General features: G+C 31.4%; 1 long non-coding RNA gene and 1 pseudogene across 4 annotated transcripts; one reads left to right on the forward strand and one right to left on the reverse strand.

Annotated features, from left to right (window-relative positions):
• Window positions 1-7,911: 7,911 nt before the first annotated feature.
• Window positions 7,912-10,464, reverse strand: LOC114181315 (uncharacterized). Of its 3 annotated transcripts, none has more exons than XR_003603792.2 (5): window positions 9,840-10,464; window positions 9,623-9,761; window positions 8,619-9,408; window positions 8,427-8,519; window positions 7,912-8,276 (listed from the first exon to the last, which is right to left on the reverse strand). It is a non-coding gene; the product is annotated as an uncharacterized LOC114181315 (long non-coding RNA). The 3 variants fall into 3 exon arrangements; XR_014994362.1 differs by having other exon boundaries at window positions 9,326-9,408; window positions 9,840-10,461; XR_003603791.2 differs by having other exon boundaries at window positions 8,427-9,408.
• A 1,462-nt stretch (window positions 10,465-11,926) lies between these two features.
• Window positions 11,927-13,019, forward strand: LOC114180293 (ubiquinone biosynthesis protein COQ4 homolog, mitochondrial-like; annotated as a pseudogene). The gene is made up of 2 exons (XR_014994518.1): window positions 11,927-12,096; window positions 12,441-13,019. The product of XR_014994518.1 is annotated as a ubiquinone biosynthesis protein COQ4 homolog, mitochondrial-like (transcript).
• The last annotated feature ends 5,082 nt before the right edge of the window (window positions 13,020-18,101 follow it).

The raw sequence follows: 18,101 nt of genomic DNA on the forward strand, positions 1-18,101 counted from the left end.
TTTGAAAGAAATGAAGTATGGGAGTTGATTCCAAGAAATGAATCACTTCAAGTGATTGGGAAAAGATGGATTTTCAGAAATAAGATGGATGAGGATGGAAATATTACTAAGAATAAAGCTAGCCTTGTGACAAAGGGATATCGACAAGAAGAAGATATAGACTATGATGAAACATATGCCCCTATTGCAAGGTTAGAAGCTATACGCTTACTTCTTGCTTATGCCTCTATTATAAAATTTAAATTATATCAAATGGATGTCAAAAATGTCTTTCTAAATGGTTTTATCAAAGAAGATGTGTACGTTGAACAACCTCCTGGTTTTGAGGATTATAAATTTTCAAATCACATTTATAAATTGAAAAAGGCACTTTATGGTTTAAAGAAAGCACCTAGATCTTGGTATGAACACTTAAGCACATTTTTGCTCGAAAATGATTTTGAAAGAGGTAAAATAGACTCAACTCTGTTTATTAAAAGGGTAGGTGAACACATTTTATTGGTTCAAGTTTATGTTGATGATATAATTTTTGGATCAACTAATAAATCTCTATGTGAAGGTTTTGCAAGCATAATGCAGGGTGATTTTGAAATGTCAATGATGGGAGAATTAACCTTCTTCCTTGGTTTGCAAATTAAGCAAATGGAAAAAGGGACATTCATATCTCAATCTAAATATTGTAAGGAAGTACTTAAAAATTTGAAATGGATAATGCTAAAGCAACAAGTACTCCTATGGCAACTTCCTGCTATTTGGATAAAGATGAATTAGGTATTGAGGTAAATCAAACTATGTTTAGAGGTATGATAGGGTCTCTTTTATACCTTACTACAAGTAGACCTGATATTATGCAATTTGTATGTGTTTGTGCTAGATATCAAGCCAGTCTAAGGAATCACATCTTATAGCATTAAAAAGAATTTTAAAATATCTTAAAGGAACTATATCTTTTGGACTTTGGTATCCTTCTGGGGCCTCACTTAGTTTAATAGGGTACTTTGATGCTGATTATGGTGGCTGTAAAATAGATAGAAAAAGTACCAGTGGTACTTGTCACCTATTAGGAAGCTCATTAGTTTCTTGGCACTCTAAGAAACAAACCTGTGTGGCTTTGTCAACTACAAAGGTCGAATGCATTGTTGCTGGCAATTGTTGTGTCCAAATCTTATGGATGAAGCAACAATTAGAGGATTACAATATCTATCTAAATCATATACCTCTAAAGTGTGACAATACTAGTGCCATCAACTTAACTAAGAATCCCATAATCCATTGTAGGACAAAACACATAGAAATTTGACACCATTTCTTAAGGGATCACATAAGTAAAGGCAATTGTGTGATAGAATATGTAGACACCAAGCATCAATTGGCAGACATCTTGACAAAACCTTTAGCCAAAGACAGGTTTTATGAGCTTAGGAGAGATTTAGGAATATTAGAAGTCTCTTGAAAAAGCAACAAACTTCGCTTTTCATATTTTTGTAAAACAGCGCTCAATAATCGATTATCACTCAGGATAATCGATTATCTTCTCCCTAAATAGGTTCCAAACTTCTGGAATAATCGATTATCAAGTAGGATAATCGATTATCATGACCTTGACCAAAATACTCAAAATCATTCTGGAATAATCAATTATTACTCACAATAATCGATTATCTACTTATACCAATATTTTCTGGAATTCATATCATGAAACAATAATCGATTATCACTCAAGATAATCGATTATTGCACGACGTTAAGTAAAAAAATTTCAAAAGCTAGTCATTGTAATAGCTAGATTTGCTTTGATTCTCTCACTTTAGCTGTTGGTAGCCTACTCTCTATAAATTGTGAACCCCAATTTCAACTATTCATGCAGAAAAGTAAGCCTCTCCTCATTTGCCCTCTTTTTGAAACCCTAAAGACCCCTTCAGTGTCATCTTTTGTTCTTAAAAATCAGTGCCATGGCATAATCTTCTCGCAAAAAGATCCCTACACGTAGACGAACTGCTCCACGTCTAACTCAACCTTCTATCAGATCTGCATCCATTGAAAGTTGGGTCTCTAATGAAGATCGAAGGGATGAATTCGTTTAAATTTGGAAAAACAAAGCAATCATCTCTCCCAAGTACATCAATTCTCAAAAATTCAAAGCTACAGGTTTTGAGTTTCCTACTCTCTTTAATTTCCAAGGCATCAGACCGTTTGTAGAGACCGTTTGTAGAAATGCAAGGGAAATACTATCTCGATCTTGTACCAGTTTTCTACTACAATCTCAAGATCAGAGATGAAGTTGCTTTATCAAAGGTGAAAGGAGTGGACATTATCATTGATAATGATATTTGGGAAAATGTGGCAAAATTTCCCATCAATGATGCTACAGAATCAATTCTCAATGGGATTGTTGGCTTCAATCGAATCTTAGCCTATCAATCCTTCTTACGCAATCTAACACAGGATGTTGGGAGACAATTATTAGCTGGAGGACTCAAAATGGATGAAAGACTCATCCATTATTTAATTGTTTGGATTTTGTGTCCTAGAGGAACCAATCATGCTCAGTGCTCAGAGGCTGACCTTCTCATAATGTATGGGATTCTAAATCGTGTTCCGATAAAATGGTCTAGTTTAATCCTTGACACTATGCTTAAAGCCAAGAGGTACCCACAATATCGTCTCCCATATTCTCTCTTAATTTCAAGGATTTGTGAATACAAGGGAGTTGACACCACCGGGGAGCTTTGTCCAAGTACCATACGTGCAAATGAGATTGTTGAAAGTTCTCTCAAATAGCTAAAGCTTGTTCCTCTTGGTGATACCTATGTCCATAGAGATGACATGCCCAATTATAAAGCTGAAGATGAAGAACTTCCTCCTACTGATCCCATACCCCCTACTGCACAAAATGTTGGATCTTCAAGTGGTGCTGGCTCATCCTTCTCTATAGAAGACAACATAGCAAACATGAACAAAAGACTAGAAGAATTATTTCTTCTTTCTAACTCTTGTCATGAAGAGGTTGTTGGACTAATTAGGGGAATTGATACTAGAATCTCCCATCTAGAACATAAGTTTGATGAGGAATTCACTCATGATGATGACATGAGTGCAGAATTTTAGGGGGAGGATTTCTAACTTATGTTTTTACCACTGCTTGTACTCTCTTTTAATTTATGAATCAATGAATGATTAAGTGTTTTATTTCTTCCTATATGACATCAAGGATTATTCCATTTAGGGGGAACTTTACCCTTTTCTCAAATGATCAAAAAGGGGCAGAATAAGTTTAAATGAAGACATTATTTTATCTTAACCATTCTCTTTGTAAGTCTCTAAATTACAGGTAGCAACAGGTACTTTAAATATATTTTGATCATCATCAAAAAGGGGGAGATTGTTGGCAAAAAGAAGGAAGTCTAGTGATTTTGAATGATGATCAAGCAAGAAGAAAGACAAAGTGTTTAAATATGCAAATGTTATCTTGTAAAATAAAATAAGTGTATTGTAGAATAGTTTAATTAAACTTAGAATCAGCAGCATTGCATTCGTCTCTCTAAAGTCTCTTATTTTTAGAAAAACTAAAACTTGTATTTTTCGAAAACCTACTAGAATAATCGATTATTCTTAGTGATAATCGATTATCCTTGGCAGTTGGAACATGACGTTGCAATTTTTAACCTAATTTTCGAAATCCTACTGGAATAATCGATTATCTCCTGAAATAATCGATTATCCTGTTCAAAATTTGTTTTTTCAGGAAACTTACTGGAATAATCGATTATTCTTAGTGATAATTGATTATCCTTGACAGTTGGAACATGACGTTTCAATTTTTAACCTAATTTTCGAAAACCCTATTTAAGGAACTGCAGTTCAACTTCAAAAATACCTTTTTTTAAGATTCAGAGTTCTTGTGTTGTGACTGCAAAGTGTTGCTCTGTGAGATTCTTAAAGATAGCTTTGAAAAACCTAGTGTGAGTGAGTGATAACTTTTTCTAAGTGAGTTCTTAGAAGATTGAGTGTTATGATGTTGCTAGGAAAGCTGGTCATCCTCTGTGTGATTCAGAGGGAGTTTTGTTCATCTCTTGTGATTGTTTAAGAGAGGCGTTTTCTAATCCTTACTCTTATACAATCTGTTGTAATATGATTATTATAGTGATTGAGTTAATCTCTTTGTTTAAGAGATTAACAACTAGACGTAGGGTCTTTTGATCCGAACCAGTATAAATATCAATGTGCATCTTCTTCCCTTAAACTCTTTATTTATCTGCACTTGCATTTAAAGTAACTGTGATTTTAAGTTAATCAATTAAATTTTGAGAAAAAATTTTAAAACCTGTTAAGACTTATAAAAATCCAATTCACCCCTCTTGATTTTTTGACCATTGTTTTCATTCCGCTGTGCAATACCAACACTTTGTTATGATCTGACTTCTAGTTTGAATAGGTTGTTGGATGTCTTAGATGACACTTTTTGGAGAAAAGGATGGGTCCACGTCAAGGTGCAGCATCATATGGCCTTCGTTTTTAATGGTTTGTTACCATCTTTCATTTTTTGTCATTGTTGTTGTTAGGGGATCAAGGTAATCAAGTTTATTATATGTTTACAAGTTTCAAGTTCTTGTGACTAGTCATCTATCTTAAACACATTTATCTATATTTAACTTATGTATTAACCATATATATAACTTTAGGTGGTGGATTGCTTCGAGCATTAATATTGTTTTATGGGGCTTCTAATGTTGTTTACATTCTACATTACTTTCATGTGGTTTATGTATGAAATAACTATATCATTCAAGAATATTAGTACTTATGTCATTATGACTAATTATTTAAATATCCTCAAATTTAAACTAAACTGGTACTTAGCATAACTTCTACCTTAATGATTATTAGTCAAGTTTTTACATTCCATGGATTGTACTTGATGGTCTGAAAAACATAATGTACTAGTTAGAATGAATCCAATCCTTATAATGGAACAAATGTTAACTGTTGATTGGAAAACATATTACTAAATCCATTTCTTAAGTAGTAAATGGTTCCAAAGTATGTCTTTACTTTTTCCCGAAAGAGGTAAAGATATATTTAATCTTGATGATATGGTAAATATTAAAATACTAAAAAATTTAATTATTTATGATTATCATCCAAAGATACTACGAGGCATAAGATTTTGCTTTTGAAAAGTGAATGGGTATAGATTAATTGGTTGGACTCCATTTACTAACCAACACCCATCATTGAATAAAATTGCAGGATGATTATAGTAATCCATTTGCTTTCTTATTATATTTAATTATTTATTTGATTTTTATAATTGTACCAATTTTATCTTTTAGTCCCTATGCATAATTTTAATCGTACATTTGAATATTTTTATAGTTTAAATTTATACATATTAACATAAATTAATCTTAATTTATTTGAATTTCAATTACTTATATTCTTTATTCATTAAATATGTAGATATGTAAAGTGGTGCACCATCTCACGATCAAGTGGTGGAAGTAAACAAATTAGAATTAGGTTTAAACGTAAAATTGTATTACGATTTCAGAATGACTTTCAATATTTTCTATATTTTTGGATCTTTTATCTTTTCAGCACTTTGAAAATTTTCCCTAGTTAATTAATTTTTTTTTTCATTTTGTTCATTTTTATTTGTATACTAGTATATATTTTTTTAGAGTTTTATAATTTTTTTTCATAATTTAACCAATGTGCAAAGTCCTATACATAAAAAGACATATACTTGTATAGAGAAAGACATTTAAGTATACTTGTATAGATCTAAGTATAATTGTTGTACAGATAAAGACATTTAAGTTTGTTACTGTTAGACCATTTTGTGTATGAGAATTACGCGTGTGGGAACTACCAAAATTAAGTAGGCTCTAAAACAGTAAATGGTAACAATGACAAACATAATTGTCTTTCTGTACATATGGTCATGCTTATTCAATGAAATATTTCTAATAACACTGATTGGTTACTCTCAATATACTATTAATTTTCATGAGTTGTTTCACCAACTCCACCGTTCGTTGTCACCATAAAAGCACATTTTAAAGCTTTAGTCAACACCACATACCAGTGAAAGACATAAGTGTTTTCTTGTGTGCAACTATATGTCTTTTTCTAAATAAAATTTACATATTGTTGTTCTTATTCAATTAAGTGTTTTTCTATGTACAATTATATGTCTTTTTTAAAATACAATTTTGTACATATGGTCGTTCATATTCAATTAAGTATTTTGGTCTTATTCAATTAAGTATTTTTTTTCTGTGTACAATTATATGTCTTTTTCTAAATAAAATTTTGTATATATGATCGTTCTTATTCAATTAAGTGTTTTGTTCTTATTCAATTAAGTGTTTTTTGTGTTTATTAGTGTTAGCTTGAGTACAATGTTACTTCTAATTGGTTTAAGAGAAAATTTTTATTTGAATTTTATTATATATGTTTGAATAGTCAACCACTAGTATGATTTTATATTTTAATTTTTAATAAACATTTTCAATATATAACATTATTTAAAATCAGTTGCTTTTGTTTGATTGCATGCTTGGGGTTGACTATTTACTGTTATGAGAACTATGAATAAGCACGATCACACGGACAAAATTTTACGAAAAAAATAGGTAATTGTTCACAGAAAAATACTTACATCTTTCACTAGAACTGCAGTATTGAGTAAGTATTTACAATGTGCTTTTGTGATGGCACTGAACGGATGAGTTGGCAAAGCAACAAATAAAAATTAATAACAAATTGAGAGTAACGAATTAGTGTGATTGGAAATAATTAATTGAATAAGTACGATCGTGTGTACAAAATCTTACTTAGAAAAAGACAGATGTTGATACATACAAAGACACTTACGTTTGTTACTGATACAATGGTGTGGTATGGAGGCAGCCTTTCAAATGTGCTTTTGTGGTATTAGTGGATGTTTAGTTGGTCAAGCAACTGATAAAAACTAATATTATATTGGGAGTAACCAAAATTAGTGCTATTGGAAATACTCAATTGAATGAGAACGACCATGTGTATAAAATCTTATAAAAAAACAGATGTTTGTACAAAGAAAGACATATTGTGGTATAAAGATAATATGGTATGGAGGTAGCCTTTCAAATGTGCTTTTGTAGTATCAATGGACGTTGAGTTTGTCCGCCAACTAATACTTAATTGACAGTCAACTAATACTTAATTGAATTAGTACAGCCAATGTGTACAAAATCTTATAGAAAAAAAAGACATATGTTTATCCACAAAAAGACACTTACGTTTGTTACTTGAGTTCATCATGCAACTAATCAAAATTAATAGCATATTGGGAGTGACTATTTAATGTTGTGGGAACACATACCATGACATTGTACATGTAAAGACAATTTCTTGTGCAATTGTTTATTTTTCATAAGTCAATGAGACCCATTTTGGTAAAAAAATCTAATGACACTGTTTATACCATTGGGTGAAAGACATATATTTGTACACATTAAGACAATTTATTTTTAAATGTCTTCCTTTCTTACCTAAGTTTTTTAATGTTTTTTTTAATTTCAGCCGATGGTTTTCTCAAAAATTCAATGAGATGTTACTTTTACAAAATTTCACATTGATAAAGACACATAATTATACACATAAAGACAATTGATTTTGATAGTGTTCCTTTTTTTTATATAAGGTCTTTTAATTACAATTTAATTACATTTTTCATATCAGCTCTTATGTATGCTTTGTGGATATTTATTTATGCATATAAAAAATGATATTAAATTGTATATTTTGACACTCACAATCAAAACAATGAAAATAAGATCCTTGTTACGTTTTCTTTTAAACAAAGTAGAAGTAACAATGTACCTACCTAACACTAAAAATAAATATAGAAAAATAAACTAAAGGTTGTTAGTTGAAAATGATTGTCTTCCTTCAATTGAAGTATTATGAACACTTCAAAAGTATGTTACATGATTTTATGCGTAGATTGGACACGTTTAGGAATAAATATAGATTTAAGTACATCAAGTTTTTCAAATTAAAAATTTATAACAAAAGACTTATATGGTTCACTATGAACCAAGCACCTAAGGTTAACATAAACAATTCTATTTCTTAACACTATAACCGCACATAGCCCTATGCAAGAACGCATAGTGTTGTCATGCTTTAGTGTTGACAATGAGAGTAGAGAAAACCAGTGTTCCTACAAGGTTTACCAGAATCATTTTTTGAGACCAAACAACTCCCTTTTTTCCTCTTGAAAGGCCCTGCAACATACAACCAATAAAGATCATTGTCATTAATGGGAAAATGCATACAATAGTTAATCCAAAAGTATCAGCTAACAAAACTAAAGCTTTTAGCTTCTCATAAATTACATATAGATTTCAACAATATAGCCTTCCATGATTCCCTACCTTAATCAAAATTTGTGCCACATAATCATAATTAGTGACGTATTCCTCAATGAAATTTTTAATATAAGGAGCATTTCTTGAATCATCCTTCATCTGTAATAATTTTGACAAAGGTAACAAGCATGTAGAGCAGAAACGAGAAACAATAAATTCATGAAAACTTGTACCAAAATGACGGAAGCATATGCCTACCTCAAGGTTTTGTTGGATAGGATTGAGTAAATCGCCAATTCGTTCGTTTTATATTTGTTTTAGAGCACAACCAAATAAAAGGAAGAAACACATTACCAACATTAATCGACCAACTCATTACTGTTTTGAGAAGCTTTATAAAGGAAACTTAAGTTCTGATTTAACTCAAAAAATGAACGATATTGATAGTTAAATTGTTGCTCATAAAAAACAAGCCTTCCCTATACTGTAATCCAAACTCAATCATTCAAAATTTAATATATATATATATATATATATATATATATATATGGTTTCGATGCAATTTCCATAATGGTCAACACTTTCTATCATGGTGACTACTTGTATGATTTCATTTGCCATAAAAATAATTAAAACAAAAGTTAATGAATAGATAAACCTTGTTTAACCATGATGTTCATTAATATTTGATTACCCCACCTATGTGTGACATAATTATATATCTTATTTTTTAATCATATATACAAATTTACATTAATGATGAATTTTATATATATTTCTTAGTCAACCTCACATTGTGTAAATCTTTCTACTACTCTAGACTAGTAAAGAAGCATAACTACTACTCCTAGACTAGTAAAGAAGCACAACATAGGTGATAAAGGAAAAGTAATCCTCAATATTCCATCAAAAAGTGACACTTGTTTTGTCACTAGGAAAGTTTAAAAATAAGCAACCAAATGTACCTGGCTAAATGACAGAATAGTAATGTTGTAACCAACTAAGACGTTTCTAACCAAAGGAACACCCACTGACTGAAAACATCTTCCTGAACATAGAACAGCTCGTAAATCAAATTCAAGATTGATGTTCTCTTAAAAGAAAACCAAACAGCAAGAACATTGAATAAAATAATTTTCCTTTTCCTCATTATTACAACAAACTGATATAATTTCAAATTACTATTTTTTTTCTTAAATCAAGAGAGATACTTTAAGATTAAAAACATCAATCCCAATCAAACAATGAAATTAAGTTCCTACCTGATTGGAGTTGGCATCAAAAAACTTCATCAAACATGAACTTTATGTCCCTAATACACAAGGCATCAGAAGAAACCTCTGTAATTTTCCAATCCCCCTCTTTTTCGTTGAAATTTTCAGGCTTAATTCTCAACACAACCTGTTCCAAAATACACAAAATATAATTAGCAAAAGGTAATAATTTTTTTACACACTAGTTTCGAAGGCTAAAGATTACATCTTGAAAGTTTAAATGTGTGTTACTGTGGGAAAATGGGTCGTGGGCTTCAATCTACAGCTACACTTTGCGAACAACTCCGCCATGAACCCCACTTGGACAAGTCCTTGTCCATCGTTGGAAGGAAAGCCTCGTCGCCGCGGTTAGAAAACCCTTATCGTCGATGGAAGGAAGCTCTTGTCGCGAGAGGAAGGAAGCACTTGTCGTCGCTAGAAGGAAACCCTTATTGTCGCTACACATGCTGCTCTCTCAAACGTTGTTGTGCCGTTAGCGGTGGCTGGAATCTTATCAAAAATAATCGCAGTTTTGCTGGCTGCAAAAAACGAGAGACAAACCAACCTTGGTGATTGCCCCTACTATTGGTCAAGGCTAACCACTCACAGGAAACAAAGAGACCCAGGTCCTAAGGGGCTAAAAAGGCCAGGAAAGAACTTTGCGAATGGCAGTAGAAAAACTAGGGATTGAGTTTCGCATGGAATGGGACAAGCAAAACAAGAAGTGAATGGCGGAATAAATCACACTTCCATTGATACGAGCGAGCAACGAAAGCCAAAACCTAGTTTTCTCTCCATATCACGCGCCCTGCACCCTTTCCTTTCACCCCTCATTCAATTTTCCACCGCATTATTCCAATATAATTATAAATGAAAAACGAAATTACACCTTAGCTGCCACCTTACTTAGTTAAAAATAGGTAACTTTTACCAGGTTAAAGTATACTTACTCTTATTTTATACGAAGTAAAAACATTGGATAAAGTAGGAAAAATGTTTCTTTTAAAAATAATGTTTAAAAGAAAAAAAATACAAGTGTATTCCTTTAATAATTTGGTATTTTTAATTGTAAATTTGTAATTGACGACCAAACTAATTATTTATTTTGCAGGGCGAGACAATTTTCTTCACTCCCCAAACATTTTTTCCCCTCTTACCGGTTCTTCTTCCAGGTGAAAATTTTCGACTCTTTACTTCCAAGCTATTCTCCCTCCATAATTTGTGTTTTCACTTTTTCTTGTTCCTTTTGTCTGTGCTCCTTTTCCGATTAATTTGATTAAAGATGATTGTCTTTGATTTATTGCGCTGAAAATGTTTACATTGACATTTTTTTTCGGGTAAAAAGTTTTAGATTTGCTAATTGATATTATGTTGTTTGATGTTTTATGGTTTTGTTGTTTCCTATGATTAGTTCTATACTAAGGGTGTCGATTCCTTATTTATTCCTCTTGCCAAGGTTAATTTGAATGTTTATCATTCATCAAGAGCAAAAGCCGATATTTTTTTGTTTGAAACAGTGATTCCCACAAAGTAATAAGAAATGGTTCGTGCTTCGCTTCCAAACTTAGTCATTTGTGCCCTCGTTGCTTCTTCCTCACTGCTTCTTTCTCGCGACTAGCTTCTCAAGCTTCATGGTTTTCCATTACACTCACATTTTCTTAGGTCCACTTCCCTTTGATTTCGGTTACTACTAGGGTTTCATGATCTTCAATAACACCCATTGCAACAATCAGTCTCAATCATAGATAAAATTTCAATGAAACAGTAACTTCAAACAATACACCAGAATTGGGAACAGAGTTAGGATAACTCTGAAATTTATCTCTGCAATCAACGTCTTAGAATTCAACAATTCAAAGTATAACCAGCAACACAATGAAATTCAAATGTTTATTAACCGCAAAATTATGATTCGCTCCTCTTCAATGCCATACCTGCATTGAAGCATAGAAGGTTGGTGATTGTGAGTAATAGAGTCAGATTGAGAAAGGAAATAGGAAGGTCAGGGGAAAGTTTAGAGAGAATAATCAGAGGAGAGGATTTTCATATCGCATAATGCCCTCTACACATAGTCTTCCATTTTGTATTCTCTTTCCGGGCTCTATCACTTTTGCGCATGTCCTTCCCCTTTTCATTTGTTAACACGTGGCCATTACAAATAACCACTTCATTCTCTTTATTTATGCTAGCCTCATTATCTGTTACACCGATATTTTATTTCTTTCCCTTCCCCTTGATTTGTTCGCGTTTTCTCATAGCTTTTTGTTGAATAAAAAATTGATAAAATTGGTTTCTTTTCTGACAAATAGTGATGTATGGAATCATATTGGCAAGGGTAGTTTTGGTTAGTTATCTACAATGATAGAAGGTAGTAGAATCCGGTTGAAGACATGGCAGCAGGCTACTGTGGCAATGGGTTCGGCAATGGAAAGCTTGCTTTTGAGAAAGATCTTTAGAGGATGAAGAGTTTCCCTAAAGGGAAGGTGAGCTACTTTATTTTATTCTAATCTTTTTGGTTAATGTGGATATTCTCCTTGCCCATGTTGTTTTGGATGTTGATTTATTCTATTTGCTTTTTATTGGATGCTCTCTATAGCTAGTACTAGCAACAACCATAGTTTATTTGTTCTTCAGATAACAAAGAGTTAAGGATCAGGTGATGGGTGGCCCTTGGTCTTACTCATTGATAAAAATGATTATATAAACAACTATCACTTATAATTAACAATCATTATCTTTGTTATCATAACAACAATTAAGGATGTTGAGGCATACAATTATGCCACAGCAACAAGCAACCATTTTGTTTTATAATTGTAATTTATAGGGTGTGTTATTGGAGCGCCCTCGTGTTGTTTCTGCAAATGTGGGTCATTTTGGGACCTGCCAGAAAACACATTCGGTGTTGCCTATGCCAGGTTTATGGGATCTAGGAACTTTTCACCAGATGATCGACCTCCTGTGCGGTTCATGGATACAGATGAATTGGCCTATGTAGCAATGAGAGTTCGTGAAGTGCGTGACTTTTGGCATACCCTTTTTGACCTTCCTACTAACTTGATTGGGGAGACAGCGTTGAAGGTTATTGAGTTTGAGCAGATGGGTCTTCCTATGTACCTGTTGTCAGTTGTAGGGGGCACCGCTAGATTCAGTGGAAAGTAGAGGAAATTGTTCTATCAGCATTACTTCCCCTGGGTTATTCGTGTTGGCATGCAGTGCACTGATCTTATGTGTGTGTATTATGAGCGTCACTTTAATGAAAACTTGGAAGATGTTCGCAGAAAACTGTAAATTGTTCTTGCACCCATTGTTCTCTAGTTGTATAAGTTGTCTTGGTGATGACATTGTGCTAGTGCTTTGTCATCAAAATTATAAAATAAAATCCATTGTATAACTTTTTCTCTTAGATCTTAGTCAATTATTTTTGTATTGGTTGGCATGACTTTATAATGATGTCATTCCAGTCTAAAATACATTGCATGTTAAGACAACTTTGTTTAAGCATAATTTTTTTTATCAGTCTAAGCAAAGTTGTCTCAGTATGACACGACTTCATCAATGTTAATTTGAATGTGCCGTGAAAGTGTTAAAGACTTCCTTTATCATTTGCAACTGTGTTCAAGTCGTGGAAATGCTTTTTGTCATAGGTGAAGCTAAAGAAAGTTAGCATAGATTACAACTTCCTTATTATTTGCTTTGACTAATAAAAAAATAACACTTAAATAAAGTTTTTAAATAAAGTGTCTCATGATTTTATGCAAAAAGACAAAAGTCATGGAACTTTAGTATGATTTCAAGTCAATTCCAGTAAAACTTTGTTAAATTAGAACAACTTTTTTGTTAGAACTTGTGTCAGTTTCACAGGACTTGTTCAAAGTCAGAATTTTTAAAAGATTACATTAATTTTGTAATTCAAAACCAAATTGTCTAAAAAAAAACACTCAGGTGTATGTAACTGCATAATACTATGTAACCTTAATGTAGCATTTTCGAAGTTCCAATAATTGATATCACTAAGAAAAACATTCCATGCAAAGACTAGACATGAACTTCAAGCATATATGTATCATGGGACTTCAATTACTTCAAAGATGTAAAGTATAAGAACTTAAGAAACTAATTTTATCATTACTATCACCTTGTTTCTCTTTAGTTTGAAAAGTTTGCAAGTTTTGATCCTTTTCATATCATAGTTCCAAATTGCAAGAATCTCTAACTCTCAAAACTAGATATTTTTCTTTACATAAGTACAATACTAGCAGAGTCAGAATGGTCTCCACACAATCCCTCTCAATACACTATCATACATCACATCAATGTAAAACTCTCTCTCTCTCATAGGAATTACTTCATCAAGAATATTCACGCAACCATATATTTTATTCATATAATTAAGGCTTAATTATACTTTAAGTCCATGATAAATTTGGGAACTTTTAATTGAGTTCTTGATACATTTTTTGTAGTATATTGAGTACTCAATAAAGTTGATTTTTTCAATTGAGTCCAAGGTCCTGCTGTTAATTTATTTCTGTTAACTTGGTGATAGGACTATTAAGTGGTTGACGTAATTATTATCTTGTCATATCACTTGCTCTGTAGTCGTTACACGTCATTTTACTATTATTTTTATTTTAAAATGTAATAATTTCATAATATAATTTATAATTTTTTAATTGTATGATTTTATATTTTTATAATTTAATAATTTTAATATTTTAATTCAAAATTAGATAATTATAAAATTATGATTTTGTAAAATATAAAATTACAATATATTTTCAAATTTTATTCAAATAATAAAATCATAATTTTATAATTATACAATTTTGAATTAAAATAATAAAATTATAATTGTCCAAAGTTTTAATGCAAGATTTTTTTTTCTCTCATAAACAACTAAATATCTATTTGGTTAAATAAAAATATATTTGAGAAAGTTCGTATGAATTTTATGGATATAAAAAGTAATGTATTATTTTTATTGAAAAAATTATTAATTAATGATATTGTTATGCATTAAGACTTTTATTTTAAGAACAAATTTCAATATTAAGTTTTTGCGCTACCACAAATCCACTAAATTAGAAACTAACATAAATGTATATTTTTAAAATCGTTGTTTTTTGAAAATATTATTTAAAAACTTAAATATGATACTTATATTTTCTCACATATCAATACAATAAAAATTTTCCTTGAAACTAACATTTCGTTAAAGTATTTATTATTACTTATCAACATTAGCTTTAATAGAGCTCAATTTCCAGCATTACAGAAATATAAAACCAACTTTCGAAACATTGTTTTTGATACGCAATTCAATTAACGGTCTCTCCAAGATAGAAGTTTATAAGAATTTCTCAAAAATAAAATTATTATGATTTTATAAAATATAAAATTATGATATATTTTTAATTTTTATTCAAATAATAAAATCGTAATTTTATAATTATACAATTTTGAATTAAAATAATAAAAATATAAAATTATACAATAATAAAATTATAAAATCATAAATATAAAAGTATAATTATAAAATTTTAAAATGATAAAATGACATGTGGTGACAAGTCAGCAAGATAACATGACAAAATAATAATTATGTCATCCTCTTAATAACCACGTCATATTATGAACACAAAAAAGTAACAATGGAAACTCAATTGAAAAAACTAAATTTATTGAGTACTTAACAAACCATAAAATACTCAATTGAAATTTCTCAAGTTATCAAGAACTTAAAACATAATTAAGACTATAATTAAATTAAATAAACATAATATTTAAATCACTTCGACTATATTTATTTATGTTTATGAAATTTTAGATTAAGCTAAAAGTATCGAAATAATCATAACACAATCAATTTATTTCACCACAACATTCAATATCACAACATCATTATCACTAAAATTTAGTAGTAGGATTTCTATATTTTTACTAACTTCCATTATCTCAAAATATCTATAACTTTGAGGTCAACTTTTGCTAACTATTGACCTAGTTATCTTCACTAGAAACCTATTACAAAGTGCCTAAACAGAAACAAAAAACAATATAAGGTAGATTGAATTAAGAGAGTCACTCTTTTCAAATGTCCCTAACAAGATTGATGACTAAAACACTATTTAAATCAAAGAAGAAAGACTAATGGGGTAAAGAGAAACGTACTCTAATATGAAAATTGATTGGTACAAAATATTTCTTATTTCCTTAATTTCAGTGTCATGTAATTATATTTTTAAAAGGATGATAAATGAAGAAGAAGAGAGGAGAAGTTTGCAGTGAAATTAAGGCTTATAAAAGAAATGAATATGCATCGTCTTCTCTTGCTTTCTCATTCCTTTATTCCTTTACTTATATTATTTTATTACTTTACTATTGTTGTGCAATCACGGTGCAAACATTGTACATGAAATCATTCATCTCTTCCTTCTTCTACCTAAAATGCAATAATTATATTATTTTATTATTATTTTAATTATTCCTTTTGAAATATGTGGCAAAGTGAAACAATGTTTGGGTACCGGGTACAATACTCGAACACGGGTTACAATTCTCCTCAAGAATGAAATTTTTCGTCCTCAAAAATTAAATTATTAAGGAAAACCCAGGATGAGATTCTTGTATCTCTTCCTTTATTTCTCAAGTGGAGTTCTAGAGTTAAGTTTCCATAACACCTTAACCATATTAATTTCTCTCCACGAAGTTGTTTCAATTGAGAATCCACAATTCTAAGTGACTTTTTTTCAAAAGATAAGTTTTCTTTCACATGTAAAGAATCGAGCTTTAGGACGAGGTCAAGTACACTAAAAATTCACTTATCATCGCACTTATTTAAGTCTGCATCCTATATAAATCTACATTTGAAAAGAGAAAATTTTCAAAATTTTTGGATCAATCATTTTGTGACTTTATTTTTATAAATATCACTTATATTATGTTACATATATATATATAAAGAAAATATATGAATAAAATAAAATAACAAGTTTCTCCTTTAGCATATCTTTTATATTTATCATATATTTTATATCTCTCGTATTTTTACAATCCCTACAAATTCTCAATAATAATATGACTCTTAAAATTCTATAAATCCGCATTCTAATTAAGTCTACATTAAACTCTCAGATCAAAATGCGAACTTAAACAAATGTTTCTTGTATATACTTCCTTGTGAGACATGAAAATGTTATGAATGTTGGCTAGACGATGAGGTAAAGCAAGTTCACAAGCCACTGGACCTATCCTTTGAAAGATTTGATAGGGTCCAATGAACTTTAGGTCAACTTCTTAGATTTAAGCGCTCTTGCCACTTTAGTAAAAGGTGAAACTCAAATTAAAACATGGTCGCCTATTGACAACTCCAGGGGTCTTTTGTAACATCCCTACTGGAATTACTTGATTAAAATAATAAATAAAAATTTAAAATCAACATCGTAAATTTTATTAATCCCAAACACGAGAAAATTTTAAATATTATCCAATGCGCCAAAAATTTAAATAAAACTGGAGTAATAAATCTTATTACAAGTTTCCAAAGTTCGACAAAATAAAAGAAAATCATAAATAAAATCCTTAGTTCAAGAGTCCCCAAGCTAGCTCTCTCTCCGTCTCTATGCATCACCAGCATCACCTGTAATATCATCTACTCCCGTGTAACGAATCACACAATCATCGCCAAACACAAACAGAAAGGGTGAGCTTATAAACAATTAACACATATGTTAATATAAATCAAAATACATCCCATTGTTTTATTCTATTTAGTTCTTGGCCAAGACCTTAATATCCCAAGGCTTTTCTACCTTCATTTCACACAAATAGTTAACCTTGGACTCAGGATTTATGATGCTCACACGAACCTGCCCACTCGTGGTCTTGTCTCTACGAACCTCCTCACTCGTAGTCCTGCTCTACGAACTTTTCCGCTCGTAGTCCTGCTCTACGGACCTACCCGCCTGTAGTCCAACACACGTGATCCACTAGCTACGTACGAGCATCTCTCAAGTGTGAGCACAGAACATACGAACCTACCCGCTCGTATCCCTACACGGAGTAAAAGGAAATGAACCTCCCCGCTCATATCATCACGTGTTCACCACCATCCATGAACCTACCCGCTCATGGCACAACATCTCCTTATCCAAGTCTGCATCAATGCGTGCAAACAACACACACAAGCCAAATATATACAACATTATCGCCTGGCGCAACCTAAGCACCACCAAGCGAAATGAACGTGCAGACCGCCTGGCGGGGCACCCTCGCCGCCAAGCGCCAGGCCTCTTCTAGACCACTATTTCAGTGTCTATCGCCTAGCAGAGAATACCTTGCCGCTAGGCGCCATGCGGTGCAAGGACCCCCTCGCTGGTCCTATCTCCTAGCGGGCATTAGCAAACTGCCATGCGCTATACCAATAGCGTACCAGCTATTATTTTGGCACGCAAAATAGATTATACTTAGTCCAATTCATCTCAAT

The sequence above is a fragment of the Vigna unguiculata genome, chromosome 4 (assembly GCF_037176805.1).
Source record: "Vigna unguiculata cultivar grain cowpea cultivar isolate G323 ecotype 2 chromosome 4, ASM3717680v1, whole genome shotgun sequence".
Classification (NCBI taxonomy): domain Eukaryota; kingdom Viridiplantae; phylum Streptophyta; class Magnoliopsida; order Fabales; family Fabaceae; genus Vigna; species Vigna unguiculata.